We start from the raw sequence: 15381 nt of genomic DNA on the forward strand, positions 1-15381 counted from the left end.
TGTACAGTCTTCTTTGGTCTTCACTAATGCTCTAAATAAAGGCTCTGAACAGCTTCGTTCACTGCCCATGTTGTTTAAAATATATTTAATGAATAAATTGAAACAGCTCAGAATGTTCTTGGGCATGTATGTGTGTGTACATGTGCTCAGGTGTGAGAGAGCATAGGTGCATGTGGAAGGCAAAGGTCTGCCTCAGCTGCTGTTCCTCAGATGCCCTGTCCCATGCTTTTAGACAGAGTATGCCCCTGGTTTGCACTCAACAAGTAGGCTGCTCTAGCTAAGTAGTGATATCCAAGGATCTGCCCATCTCTGCCTTCCCAGTGCACCCCACACCTGTCTCCAGGATCTCCGAGCTTCATGCTTGCAAGACAAACACGTTACAAACTGCACCATTACCCCAAGACCAGAACTTATACTTTCCAAATTGTCATTCTAACACTTTTCTTCATAAGGCTAATGACTTATGTCCATTCAGCATTATCATTTTCCTTATAGCACTGCTGCAAACAGTCCTTTATCTGCCCAAAAAGTCTTTTTAAAAAATAAGCATAACTTCAAATGGGAAAAAAAAGACTGACGCTGAGAAAGATTGAGTTAATTTGTCAATGTCACATTCCTCTCTAGAGCACAGCAATTCAACTTCAGATCCCAAAGTCAAATTTATCATTCTTTCTATAGTACATTTTATAGCACCCTTTTGTCATTCTCATAGAATAACAAGTGATGGAATATTTCTTGAAAACAAAGTTTTCCGAAATACTAAAATAACCCCCACAAATAAAGTAGTTTCCCAGGTAAGGTATTGAAAAGCAAAGCATTCTCCCCACCTCTCAGTGATTTCCAAGGATGTGCCCACCTCTGGGCAGATTTTCCCCTCCCCACTCTCCCTTTTCTCTCCTTCCTTTCCTCCGTCTCCTTCCTTCTCTCTCCCCCATCCCTTCTTTCCTTCCCTTTCCCATCACCTTTCTCTCCCACTTTCTGTTCCATCTTTTTCCTGGAAGATATGTGGTTCCTTCTCACCACCGCTTCCTGGGAACAAAACACAACGAGAGTGAAGTGTGATCAGCCACACCGGTGTGCTCTCTCACCAACGATCACCCCTCATGCCACTGAAACTCGTGAGCAGGATGTTGCAATCATGATGATGCGCACACAGCATGCCACCAGGAGCCACGGGCCACAGTGTGCAAAGACACTTCAAACTGAAGCAAAGTGAGGGAAGTTTTAAGGCACTCTGACACATGAGTTTACTTAACGCAAGAAATTGTGTTGATGGTTGTAAAAATAGAATGGATGTTAAAAGTTTCAATATTTAGAAGAAGAGAAAGAAACAACAACAACAAAAAGATAAAATCATAAAATTAAGGTTATTAAATCCTGTGTCCCAGGTGTGCTGGGCAGGTTCTTTATCAACTTGGATCTTTGAAAACAGAACTTCAATTGAGAAAATGCCTCCATCAGACTGGTCTAAAGTAAGCCTGTGAGCTGTTTTTTTCTTTTTTGTTTTGTTTGTTTGTTTTTGTTTGTTTTTGTTTGGTTTGGTTCTTCAAGACAGGGTTTTTCTGCATAGCCTTGGCTGTCTTAGACGCACTTTGTAGACTAGGCTGGCCTCAAACTCACAGAGCTCCACCTGCCTCTGCCTTCCTGACTGTCCCACCCGTCCAGCCTGTGGGTTATTTTCTTGATTAATGATTAATGTGGGACAGCCCCACTCACTGTGAGCAGTGCCACCCGTGTGCTGATGCTGAGCTGTATCTGAAAGTGGACTGAGAAAGCCACGAGGAGCAAGCCAGTGAGCAGTATTCCTTCATGGCTTCTGTATCAGCTCTTTTCTCCCGGCCCTTCCCTTGAGTCCCTACTCTGACTTCCCTCAATAATGGACTATGACATGGCATGTGAAGCAAATAAACCCTTCCATTCCTAAGTTGCTTTTGGACAAAATATCTTATCTAGCAATGGAAAGCAAACTACTACTCCAGGTCTGAAAATAACTCCACTCAGTGGAATAAATAACAATTATCTTAGACTTTTGAGAACCTAATATTTCATAACTTTAACACATCATTGGATTAAAGACCACATAAGTACACAGCTTTTTTAAATAAATACCCACTGAATAATTACTCAGTTAATATCAGCTTTCCGAGAGTGCCCAGGCAGTAATCCCACGGAGGGCTGTAGCCCTTATACTTACATTTGTAAAAATTGATAAAGAGTATGATTAAAAATTAGAAGGCAAATATCCGAATTATACAGAACTTAAAGTCAGCAGAAGCCATTTTGACTTGGAGGAACAAATTAGAAAGCAGCACGTATATAAAATGTACACTTTGGTTCAGGGAAATTCAGATGTACAGTTATATGGAAAAACCTTTCAGGTATTGGTTATCCCTAAATGGTGCCTCAAAGGCTCGTTTGTGTTAAAGAGCAAATTGTCTTTGTAGGTAAGAAGTAGGAAGAATGGAGTGACTGGAAGAGGTTAGGGTATGACTTGTTTTACATAATGACATTAAGAGACATGTTGGCAAACAGGATTGTGTCCGGAGAAGACTGGAGTTTGCAAATCATGCTGATTAGGGACTATTGAAGGATCTGGATCTGTTTGGTAACTAGAAAGCAGTTCCAGTGCTTCCAATATTAAAAGTTAGGAATGCTAGAAACTAGCTTAGACCATGCTCTGCTACTCCAGAGAAAGCAAGGGCCAGAAAAAGCAAGATTTATGATGTTAGCTCCATTTAATGAAATTTCAGGAAATGATAACTCTTTCCAACTGAAATACAATCACATGACACTCAAGGGTATCAATATATTCTTAGAAATGTATTGCTAGGTGACCTCATCCTTGGGGGAGCATCACAGAGTACCTCCACCAATTAATGTGAAATCATCACTAGGTGATGTGATCTCACAGGACTACTGTTCTGTGTGTTCTGATATTGACTGAAACTCCAGGATGCATGGTAAGAATGAGCATGACTTCAAGTACAGTAACTCCCTGCTGCCCATCATCACCGCCTCTACCCCATACACATCTACAAGTAACTCATGGACACCTGCTCTTAAAACACCCAATCAGAGTTTAAAATCACTCATTGATCCATAGACCGCACAAATGTTAACACTGCTAACCAAACTGCTGAGTGATGCTGTCAGATTCTAGGATAGAACCATAGCACCCCTTGTCTTGTCATTATGCAGCTTATATCTCATAGGAAACATTGCTTTCAACACAAACCACAAAAATGAAGCAAAACAACACAATTTTACAGCCAGACAAGCAATCTGCAGGAGGACTATAGGAAAAGCGGAAGCGGAAGTGACTTAGTCTAGGAGCCTCCCTGGGAACTTAGCTAAGAGTGATACTAAGAAGGAGTGGAGGAGTGAATCCACCAGTCAATCTTGGGGCTAGGGGCTTGGCATAAAGGGAGCCTTGGCAGAACTGAAGCAAGGACAAAGTCCCACGATGTTAAATGAGACTGGAATGTGGGAAGAACTCGAAGAGAGAAGCATGACCCAGTCAGGAAAGGGAGTTAAGAGATTGAGAAATGGGTTGAGGATGCAGATGTACGCAGGGGCGGCCTAGTGTGGGGTCATCAGTCACATGCTGAGGAGTTTGGCGCTGAGCCTAAGAGGAAAGGAAAACCAGAGCTGGATGAGTGGAATGTGGGTGATCAGAGCTGTGGTTTTAAATGGTAAGTCTAGCACCCTCATAGAAAGCAGTTTGTTGGTTGAGCTATGATAATGCTGTGGAACTAAGGAAAAAAAACAGTGAATTGAGGGGCATTTAGGGCAAATAGGACTTAGAGATCCAGTTGACAGGGAGTGTTCCCAGGCACAATTTCTGTGTTTAGTCCCTATGTAGCTGAATGAATGGCAGCATGATTTATATGGAGCAATGTCACTAAAGCAGGGCACACTGGCTTATTTTTGAGTAGACTGAAGTTTGAACTGCTCTTACGCTATTGAGATGTACTTATTGGATAAGCCGCTGCATGCAGTCCAGAGGTCTAAGGGAAGGCAAGCCATGAGCTCATCCTAATGCAATATGTCTTAAGTTAAAAATGATCACAGAAATAATACTTAGGTAGCCTTTAGAGTAGATACAGCCATTTCAGAGTGTATGTGCTATAAAATAGCAGGGCTATTGACATCTGTCTTGCTGCTGTCATCTGTTAATTAAATTAACCACAATTCTTAATCGCAAAGATAAAGCCAAAGGCCCATGGAGTCATAGCTAACATGCTTGGCTATGGCACAACTCTGATTCTTTGGATAATGAGATAGTGTGTACACTCTCCTGGGAGCTAAAACAACTTCAAAGAAATCCTCACCTATCTCTCTTCATTTCTTCGGGAAGAAAAGGCAGGACATGCCGAGTGAGTGAGCAGAGCGCATAAGGTGAGAAAGTGGCCCAATTAAATTGCAGAGGGGATGGTGGAAGCGAGCAGGGAAGAAAACCTCCACAGTCTTTGATAAGCAAGTAAGTCTGAAGAGAGCTAAAAAAAAAATACAAGAATAATAAAGGCAGGCACAAACTATTCTGTGTTTCCTTTCTGAGCATTTCCCTATATGTTTTTCAGCAGTCAGTCAAACATGTGGCATGATGAGATGTGTTTCAGTTCACATCATCTCCTAATCAAAGTTTCCCTGGGAAATATCCAGACACAGCTAAGCAAGGAGATACGTCTCTAGGAAGCCAGGGCATTTCTGAAGGAAATCATTCCAGGAGTTTCCTGGGCAATTGACAGCAGAGGAGACTGGTCCATTAATGCGGGTAGTTCATTAATGACTTACAGAAACTGACCGGATGCTAGCTGGGATCCCGTGGCTCTATCAGGAAAACTGAAGCTTCTTAACAGCAGACTGCAGGAAACTTGAAAGCTGCTGAAAAGATTCTTCTCAAGCCCCTGTTTTACTGCATTTGCTTTCTCTTCCTCTTCATAATTTTGCATATCCGTTTCCGTGAATTTTGTTCCTCATATGCCCTTTGTGAATAAGTGTGTCAAATTAGGCTTAGAGAGCGGCACATACAAACGACATGTGCATACGGTGGGACTGGGTAGGTTCGAGTCTTCTGCACATACGGGCAAAGCTGGTGCCATTCCACAGCCTGCACCGGGCCTTGCTTCTTCACACATTCCTGTCCCTGCCCGTGTGCTCCTGCCTCCTCGCACTCTGTGGAGAGAACGGTGGGCATCTGAAAGCGCTGAGAGCCGCCAGGTGGAATGAACCTGTGTCCTTTCCTCCCGCGGGTAGTCCAGGGCAGGCCAGTTGACCCCATCAGTGCGCATGGCCCACATCTACGCTCCTCATTCTGGACTGGTGTCTCAGCTCTTACACCCTGGATTTCCTCCACGATCCATTTCTGCCCTGCCCGGAGGCAGCGAAGGAGCCCCTTGCAGTGTTCTCACTAATTATCTCTGATGTGTGGTTGGCCACCTTATTTGCAAGGCTCTGTCTATATTCTGTAGTAGGTTGGCCTCCCCCCTTGGGAGATAAGAAAATGTGTGCATTTGAATCAAAAGATCTGAAAATACAGTCAAGATGTACTCCTGTGATCCCTTAACGTACTTTAAGCCAGGGCCCCTTTATTCTTTCCCAGACACCATTTCCCAAATGCACTGAGTGTCAGCGCCTTTTTCAAAGTGCCCGTACAGAGAGCACTGACGTCTCCAGCGGGAAGCAGATATGAAGGACAGACTCAAGCCTGCTGCTCATCACTCAGCAGAGGAGACCTTGCTTCTCCGTGGAGGCAAGGGATAAGAGCAGAACGCCTCTGAATTTCAAAGCATTCTGATGCTTGCTTCCTCAAGACAGCCCTGCGTGAGTTCGCTCTTGGCACATTACTCTGCACCAATGAAACAGCTCCTATGCAAAATTACTCTCACAAGGTGAGCGCTCTTGCTTGAGGGAGGTTTATGGATTTGCGAATTTGTTTCTTTCCTCTTTCTTATCTTCCGTGTTCTCCTTATTCCAACCCTTTCAAAGGATGAAAAGAGTTTTTAACTCAATAGCTGTACAGAAAGCAGGGTGCAGCAAATAGATAGATAGATAGATAGATAGATAGATAGATAGATAGATAGATAGATAGATAGATCTGTCTTATATAATCTCAAATGATAACTATAACTTTCTCTTGGCTTTTAATTTAGTATAGGAGAGCAAGGGAAATGCTACGTGGTATGCTGTTCTGTTGCTGGGGTAAAATACCAGGACCAAGGCAATTTACAGAAAGAGTTTAGCTGGATTTACAGTTCCGGAGGGACAAGGGTTCGTCGTGGCAGAGGGGCACTGTAGCAAGCAGCAGGCATGGAAGGAGTGGAAAGCTAAGAGACCATATCTCAACCACAAGCATGAAACAGAGAGAGAGAGCAAACTGAAGTTAGGTCAGGCTGTTTGCTCTCAAAGCCTGCCACTGTGACAGCAAGGCCACCTCCTAAGCCTCTCCAAGCAGCACCACCAACTGGGGACCAAGAATTCGAATGCCTGAGCCTATGGGGGAAATTCTTCATTCAAATCACCACAGGTGCTGTATGCCCCTTGTATTCCTCCCCTGTGTGCTGGAAAATCTTTTCTCTATAACTTGGATTCAGGATGCTCCTTTTTTCCTCTGTGCTTTAGGGGAAAGTGATGCCCAGTTTAGGAAGAATAACTATGCCCTTCTCAGTTCGGCCCTTCTTTTCTTTGAGCAGGAGCCAACCATTTAACAGCACTTAAGTGCTTGTGTATATCCAACAGGTTCTAGGCTCTAGAACTATGCCCCTGAATACAATGTTCTCATACTCTAACAGGAGAGGCAAGAATTAAACACAACAACAAATAAAATGTAAGTGATTTTAAGATGATAAATGTTAAAGGAAAACTGCATAAGAAAACCTTCTGGACCTTCTCGTCCCCCCAAAAAAATGTGGCTTCTTATAAGTTATCCCATTTACAGAGTTTCATTATGGCTGCCCAAACAACTATGGAAGGGATTAATTTGAAGAACAGCGAGTAATTCTGGGTGACTGGAGCAGGAAAGTAACATTATTTGAGAGTTTTTGTTTGTTTGTTTGTTTGTTTGTTTTATTTACTTTGTATCCAGCTGTAGCCCCCTCCTTCATTTGCTCCCAGTCCCACTATCCCTCCCTCATCTCCTCCCTACCCCTCTCTAAGTCCATTGTTAGGGGAGGTCCTCCTCCCCTTCCATCTGACCCTAGCTTATCAGGTCTCATCATGACTGGCTGCAATGTCCTCCTCTGTGGCCTGGCAAGGCTACTCCTCCCTCAGTGGATGTGGTGGTCAAAGAGCCAGCCACTGAGTTCATGTCAGAGACAGTCCCTATTCCCCTTACTAAGGAACCCACTTGGATACTGAGAGTATTTTATTTCTAAACAACACTCACTTGAGCTGATTGATTGTGGTGAAGGTGGCAAGAAGTAGAGTTAAGAGTTTCGGTAATCTGAGGGAAGATGACGACGATGATCCTAGCAGTAAAGGCGGCGAGTTGGATTCTGAACATGTTCCAAATAAAGTCAGGCACCACTTCTTAAGCTCCCGTTGCCTCCCCAAATACATCACCAGCTGGAGAGCCGGTGCTGAAACCCTGAGCCTGTGGAGGATCTAGATACAAACAATGATGTGGCCAGCATGTAGAAACAGACACATTTCCAGAACTCACATTTCTTTTTCACTTGGAATGTTAGACATTTGAGGGTCTGTTCTTTTTACTTTTTACATCTGTTTTCCATGGATTTTTCTCCTCAGAAGAGATGTAACTGTTGGCAACCTCATGAGCTACATTCTATATTCTGAAACTGATGGGGTGAGGCTTCAGGAGCGGATCTTAGAAGGTGCTATTCAGACCCTGGTCCCTGCTGTTGTGTATGCAGTCTGGTCCGTACTGACATGAGCAGCCTCTGCCGCATAGTCCTGCTGCCACGCACTGAACCTCCGAGCCATACCTTCCCCTACCACGAAGGACTGAACTCTCAGAAACTGGGAGCTCAGCCCAGTCTCTGCTTCCCAATTGTTTCTGTCGGATGGTTTCACAGCCACAGGAGAGGAAGTAGTAACCCAACACCTGAGATGTATTTTGGGATAGCTACAGATTTCTGATCATTTGGATGGGCCCAGGAACGAGACAGAAAACAGGAGTAATGTTCAGATTGAGGCTTACCAAAAACGTCAGTGTGTGTGTGTGTGTGTGTGTGTGTGTGTGTGTGTGTGTGTTACTAATTTCAGAGAGGAAAGATGAGGGGAGGAGGGCTATCTATGTAGAGCAAGTCCTTCATTTAGGCATTTTCATTTTCATTTCCCTGTGGGGATGTCAGGCAGGAAGTTGGATTTGAGGCTGGTGGGGAGGTCTAGACTGAAGCTAATTTAGGAAGCTGTCGGAGCATTCGTGTAAGTGGTGAAAGCAAAGCATAATGAACTATATGTTCTGGGATCTTAATTACAGGGAAGGCATATGGGACCACATGCAAAATACAATGCTACTGGCAGTTGTCTCTTGAGGAGGTATGCGATTATGACTGGGTTTATTTATTTGTGACCTTCAATATTTACTGAACAGAAAAACAAATATCATATTTTAAAGGTAACGTCTTGGGGCTGAAGATGTAACAGAGCAGTAGAGTACCTGCCTAGCATGTTCAAGTCCCTATATTTTTCCCTGCTGTCCTCCCCACCCAATGCACACACACACACACACACACACACACACACACACACACACCTCAAGTATTAAAAAACATTCCGAGACCAGTCAGAGTCTAAGGAAAGTTATTCCTTGGTTTCTTTAAATAATTATTTCTTTCTTGTAATTCCAAGTATTATACTTGAATATGGAAAGGTGGGGCTAGGGACATGACTCAGCGGTGGATGCTTGCTTGGCATGTACACATCCTGGATTTAGTTCTCAGCACTGGAACATGTGTGTGTGAGAGAGAGACAGAGACAGAGTGACAGAGAGAGATTTAGAAATACTATGGAGCTGAGAGATGCCTCAGAGAACAATAGCATTTGCTATGAAAGTATGAGGACCTGAGTTCGGATCCCTAGAACCCACATAAACACTTGGGTGCAGTCATGGCCATGTACATCTATGGCCTCTGCCCTGGGGGACTGAGGGTATGGGAAGATGGAGATAAAGGGAGAAAAAGTACTAAAACTTCTGACCATCAACCTGGCCAATGAGCAGTGAGCTCAAGGTTTAATAAGAGACCTTGTGTCAAGGAAATAAGGTAGAAAACCACCTTGGCCTCCTGCCTGCACACAATATGTATACACAGACACAGACACACATACACACACACACACACACACACACACACACACTGCTCCTTTGGTCTCTCCTCACATCTTTCAAGTTTTCTTTAGTTATGTTACTGCTTTCTCCCCCTCCCACTATGAGTATTCACATCAGATTTTCCTTTTCTTTTTCATTGCACAGGACATTTTCCCCCATCTCTTATTCCTATTCACTATTGAATAAGAAGACATGTAAAAACTTATGAACAAAAAGCTGAAATTTTAGATAGGATGTAGAGAAAAGACTTCATTGGGGAGAAACGAATTACCAGCGAGGGAAAGAACATTCCAGATAAGTACTTCTGGAACCCTACAAAGGTCTCCCTACAGTCCGAATGCCTGTCTTCCCAGCTTTCACAGCACCATTAGGTAATATCAGGAGGCGGAGCTCTTGGGAAGTGAGGGTGGGTCCCTTACGAATAGATTAGTGCCCCTTTGAGAAGGCTTGGAGCTCCGCCTTTTCTAGATCCCCACGTGAAGGCACTTACATGAGAGGTATGGACAACAGAAAACAAATCTCACTGCTTTCAAATCAGAGCCCCGCAAAACCATGGCTGCTGTGAATCTCTGGGTTCCTGGTTAGGTGCTGAACCTCTGATGTCTCAGATCCCCATCAAATGAAGTTGCTTCAGCTCCATGCACTTCCGTAGACATGACACCAAAGCCCTCGTCTCGCTCTTCCTAGAGTCTTCTTCACACATGCTGTCACTTTTGCCAACACAGTTCTTCCTGCCCTTCACTGTATCACTGCGTTGCTCTACTGACTTGCCTTTTATTGAGCTGCCAGCATCCTTTTTGGACCATTGGGTACTGGTTATCTGCATGCTTTTCATATTTTTCATATTCCGTCAACGTTTGCAGTCATAGTTACTGATTTATTTGCTGTTCCTTGAGATTCTAAGTTCCATTCAGGCAGGACCCACATGTATCTTATTTATCATAGTCAGCCTGTGGCACTACAATATTTGGGACTGAATGAATGTTCGATAAATATTTCCAGAAAGAATGGAACCTAAGCACTTTCAACTGTGTTATATAGGCCTCAATGGTATGATTCATTTTCTTCATTGCTAAATATTTCAACACAGAAAAGAATTATGATGCATTTAATAATTTATTATTATTAAATATTTGATTTTTTTCCTCAGTTTTTCACATACCAAAATGCTATCAAAAGCAAACATTTTTAAGCATACTTTAAAAGTTTAGGATAAATGGTTAAAAATGGGGACAGAGTTAAATTCTAAAAATGTTTAAATGAGAGCTAGAATATGTTTCACATATTAAATTCAGATTATCTTGAGACATCAGGTTTTGACAAAATGATCAAGTAGCTTACGTGATGGCTAACCTTGATTGTCACTCTCATTGTCTCGGCAGTTACCTAAGAGAGATACCTCTGGCCACGTTGGTAAGAGTATTTCCTGAAGGATTAACTGGGGGAGAGAGCCCTCCCCACAGTGGGTGGCACCTTTGAGCAGTGGCCCAGCCAGAAGGCAGATCTAGGGGAAATCTATACCTTTTCACTTGTTTGTCTTCATTTCTCACCAGGAAGTGCATTGCAGCTGCTGCTGCTTATGATGATGATGATGATGATGGTGATGATGATGGTGATGATGGTGTTGTCACTGTCATCAGCCTTTGCTGACCCAGCTTCTTCAGCCTCCCAAGGTGGACTGAAGACCACTGGTTCTTCACAAAACCTCAAGGCCTGAAATGCCAGACTGGAACTGCTAAGACTCACAGAATGAGGAGCTGTTAGAGAAAAGAAAATTAAGTGAGGCCGAACCCAGTAATATTGGGTCTACTGAGCAGAGACTGTCATTCCTCAAGAGCTAACTACTCTTTTTTGAAAGTATGGTTTCCTCTTTCCCAGCTCCTCCTAGATCTTCCCCACCTCCCAAAATCCACAACCTTTCTTGCTCTTTCTCATTTGAAAAAAAAAATGGCACCTTAAATAATAATAATAAGATAAAATAAAAACAAGCAAACCTGAATATTATAAAACAAACAAATGGGGAGGAGCCAAAGAACAAGAACAAGAACTACATACAGATGTATATACAAACATTCACACACACACACACACACACATACAGAAATACCAAAACACACAAAACTGGAAATCAAAATATATGAGCAAACACAAAAGTCACAAAAGGAGGAGGGAAAACAGACAAAATATTATGAGACAAAAAAAAGTAAAAACTTCCATAAAAATCATTGAGCTCAGTGTGTGCCTGTGTGTGTGTGTGTGTGTGTGTGTGTGTGTATGTGTGTGTGTGTGTGTTGGCCATTTATTGTTGATCATGGGACCTTAAATGTAGTTTGTACACCCAGTGAGACTTCATTGGAGAAAACTAGTCTAATGTCTGCAAGAAGTTACCAGTTGGAAACAGCTTCTGGATTAGGGACTTCTCTCAGCACTGGCACCCCATCTGGCTTAGCCCTGTGCATGTTGCTACAATCTCTGTGAGTTCATGTGTAAGTAAAGTCTGCTATGTCTAGAAGGCCTTGATTCCTTGGTGCCCTCCATCCCCATTTGGCCCTCTGAGGCTGTAGTTAAAAGCAGCTGTGAGCCACCTGACCAGATGCTGGGAACCAAATTCTGACCCTCACGTTAACCACAATTTCCAGCCCCATCTACTCAGTGTTTCAAGACAAAGTCTCTTACCGTCCTGGAGCTCATTAAGCAAGTTAAGATGCTTGGCCAGTGTGATCCAGGGACCCACCCATCTCCATTTCCCCATTGCAGGATTATAACTTCGTGTCACTAAGTCTGGATTTTTTTTTAATGCAACTCTAAATGAGATGTCTCCATCAAGTCCCTTCCTTCTCAGAACTCAGAGAAACCCATGGAAGACGAGGAAGAAGGAGTTAGGGAGACAGAGGGACTGAAGGACACAAGAACAAGGCCCTCTAAACAACTGAGTAGAGCTTGTATGAACTCACAGAAGCTGAAGTAGCTTACACGAGTCTGAACCAGGTCCCCTGTATATATACTATGACTTTCAGCTTAGTTTCCCCCCCGCCACAGGAGTCCCGAATATATCAATAAATTGGGTCTCTGGTTCTTGTGCCTCCTCTTGGGGCTCTTTTATTTTCCTGTTGGATTGGCTTTTCAGCTTTGATACAGTTTTTGTTTTATCCTCTTATATTTTTTTCTTGTTGTGTTTTGTTGTTCTCTCTTAGCAGCCTGATCTTTTCTAATAAAAAACAGAAAAGAAATTGATCTGGAGAGGAGAAGAGGTGGGGAGAGGTAGGGAGAAAGTGGGAGTGGTAGCGGGAGGGAAACTGCATTCAGATTGTATTGTATAAGAAAAGACTGTGTCTTTAATAAAAGAGGGGAAAATGGGTTCTGGGATGAAACTTAGGACCTCATGCTTATAGGCTAAGTGGTCCTCCACCACTCACAGAGATGAACATGAGATGAACATGAAGAGGATTTCGTGAAGGAGGAAGGGTGCAAAGGGAGAGCTATGGCAGAATAAGCAAGAGTAAGGATCACATTTTATCCCATTTACATAAACCATAATATATACATATATATCATCTCATATATATTATATATGACATAAAAGTATAAAAAACTATTTTGATGAAGAAAGAAGACAACTAGGTTATTTAATAAAGGAAGGGGAGTAGGAACAAGGAAGGTTAATGGGTGAGTGGATGTGAGCAATTTACAGTGACATATGTATAAAAATGTCATCATGAAGCCCACCATTTTGTATGCTAACTAAAAACAGTTTTTAAAAATATGACTCTAGAAAAGTAGTCATAAAATTTTCATATTGAAAAATGTAAAATATCAGCATATATTCTTAAAGACCATCAAAATGCGGTCATGAACCAAATTACAATGTTTTAGCAAACAACTAAACCATATAAGCCACAGTTGCACTACAAAATCATGTGGTCTGGTAAATCATAAATACACTTACATGTCATCTACAGCACATTTCTCAGAATGTAACCCCATTGATAGAGAATACATAATTGTAAATAGAAAAACAACTGAAAAAGAAAGACTGAAAATAACTTTCCCAAATTGATCAACAAGTGTAATGTAATCTAAAAATAATTGATCTATGTTTTTCACACATATAAATCCCTGGCATTCTAAAGTTTATACACAAATGCAAAAGATTTAGGATAACACTAAAAAAAGGAAAATCTGAAAAAGAAATTTGGCTTTGGAGAATTTATGCCATGGCTTAACATAAAGCTACAGTCATCAAGACAGTGCTCTTCTATATAAAAATACATAGATAATAAAATACAACTGAGACTCCAGAAATAATCCCCACATATTGGAAATTGATGCTATACCAAAAAAAAATTATCCAAGCAGTAAACTGCAAATGAATTAAACAGACAGTTCTCAAAGGAAGATGTACAGATGGCCGGTGAATGCACGCAGTTAGCCAACATCCTTTCTCATCAGGGAAGTGTAAATCAAATCTACATCGCCATTCCATCTTTCCCCGGCTAACAAGAAAACCAACAACTGACCTTTAAAAGGCAAATGAAAGAGCCATCCCACCCCTTAACATACCCTCACATTTTATCACTATCCCTACAAAACTTTTTCTTATAGAGACCATTCCCTCAACTTAAGGACCTTCTCTTTCTTCTCACCAAATCAGAGGATGGCCCAGGGGAATCCAAACTCACCAGGGTGGTTGATCTTGGATTTTTAGCCTCTGTTGTACAGGTTGCCCATGGCAAAGTATTTTGTTAGAGCAGGCTTAGTAAACTCCTACTCTATATATCCAAATTACTAAGCCACACCAAATGGAATAGGTAATATGAAAACTAAGTCTTTGTCTCTCCATATTTATCACTGCCCCTGCCTCCTTCTTGCTCAGACATTTGCACATACTGACAACAAATTCTCCTTTTTACTTTGCTTGATACGATGGCTTGACGGTTGTGTTTAACTTGTTCCATAGTAAACCTACTTTAATAAGCATAAATATATATAGCATTTAAAGTTATTAAGTTCAAATTTCAGTTCCTACACATCTTAATGTACTCATGGAAGATAAGACAGGATCCTGTTAATATAATAATTAAAGAGAAATTTTGATGACAATGCTGTGTTGTTGTTTTGATGACAAAGCTACATCATTGTTCCTCAAATATGACTATTTTCACAGAACAACTTTGCTCTATCTGCAAAAAAAAAAAAAAAATTAAGTAGTGAAAGGTGAAATAATTATTGGAAAGAATTAGTAAAGATGAAAAACTGTGAACGCAAGGCCATGATGCCAAAATAGCTATTCTAAACATTTGTGCTTGCTATGGCTTGCAGTTAAAATTTAAAAATAGCACTTAAATATGCGTGTTAATAACATCCAGAAGGCATTTCTTTCAAGCCTGTTTGGGCTGTTGAAGGGTTTAATTTAACCACAGCATTCATTTATGTCTAGCAGTTAAATTTTTTTTTTCTTTTAAGCTCAAAGGAACTGTGAGTTGTAACTATGATCTAATTGGTAAGGAATGAAGAAGGTTTTTCATGTTTTATAGACAACATGAATCCTGATCATTTTACAGCAGTAAATTATGAAATACTCCACGTGCTGTGGCTCCCTGTGGAAGCCGGGGCCTAGCTCATTAAACTGTAAAAATAACTTGCTGGGTTCGTCAGCTCCTACAATGCCTCTCTGACAAGGTGGGTTATTTTTATTTCGCTAACCTGCGTTCACCAGGCAGCCCAGGGCATGGGAGATTCTTTAGCGTCCTCTACTAAATCAATTTATAACTCCATCTACATGTCAGAGGAGCTACCCAAAGATCCTAAACTGCTGTAGAGAAAGATAATTTATTATTGATTTTCCCCAACTTTTTTTTTTTTTTTTTTTAAGCAGCTACAATTCACTAGCTCTTTGGTTTCTTCCTGCAACACAAATTAGCTATAGGAGACATAGGAGGCAGCCACCTAGGTTTCTGTGGGAAGGAAAGGTTATGTCAGGCCAGAATGGATGGCTTCCTCGTGGCTTAAAGAGAAATAATGTCCTTGCGGCCGTTTAAAAACAAATAAGCACGTTAATTACTTCTGACCTTAGAAACCAGGTTACTTATTTA

General features: G+C 41.7%; 1 long non-coding RNA gene across 2 annotated transcripts in view; it reads right to left on the reverse strand.

Moving 5' to 3' along the window:
* The window catches only part of LOC132652307 (uncharacterized), a 29218-nt gene extending 18177 nt beyond the window's left edge, over positions 1–11041 (reverse strand). Inside the window, exon 1 of one of the 2 annotated variants that reach the window (XR_009589803.1) lies at positions 10811–11041. This is a non-coding gene — a long non-coding RNA (uncharacterized LOC132652307). Of the gene's footprint in view, positions 1–4794; positions 5172–10810 lie in introns of those variants that run through there. The other variant, XR_009589804.1, reaches the window with a different exon arrangement.
* Between the last annotated feature and the right edge of the window lie 4340 nt (positions 11042–15381).

This window comes from Meriones unguiculatus, chromosome 2 (assembly GCF_030254825.1).
Source record: "Meriones unguiculatus strain TT.TT164.6M chromosome 2, Bangor_MerUng_6.1, whole genome shotgun sequence".
In the NCBI taxonomy this organism is placed as follows: domain Eukaryota; kingdom Metazoa; phylum Chordata; class Mammalia; order Rodentia; family Muridae; genus Meriones; species Meriones unguiculatus.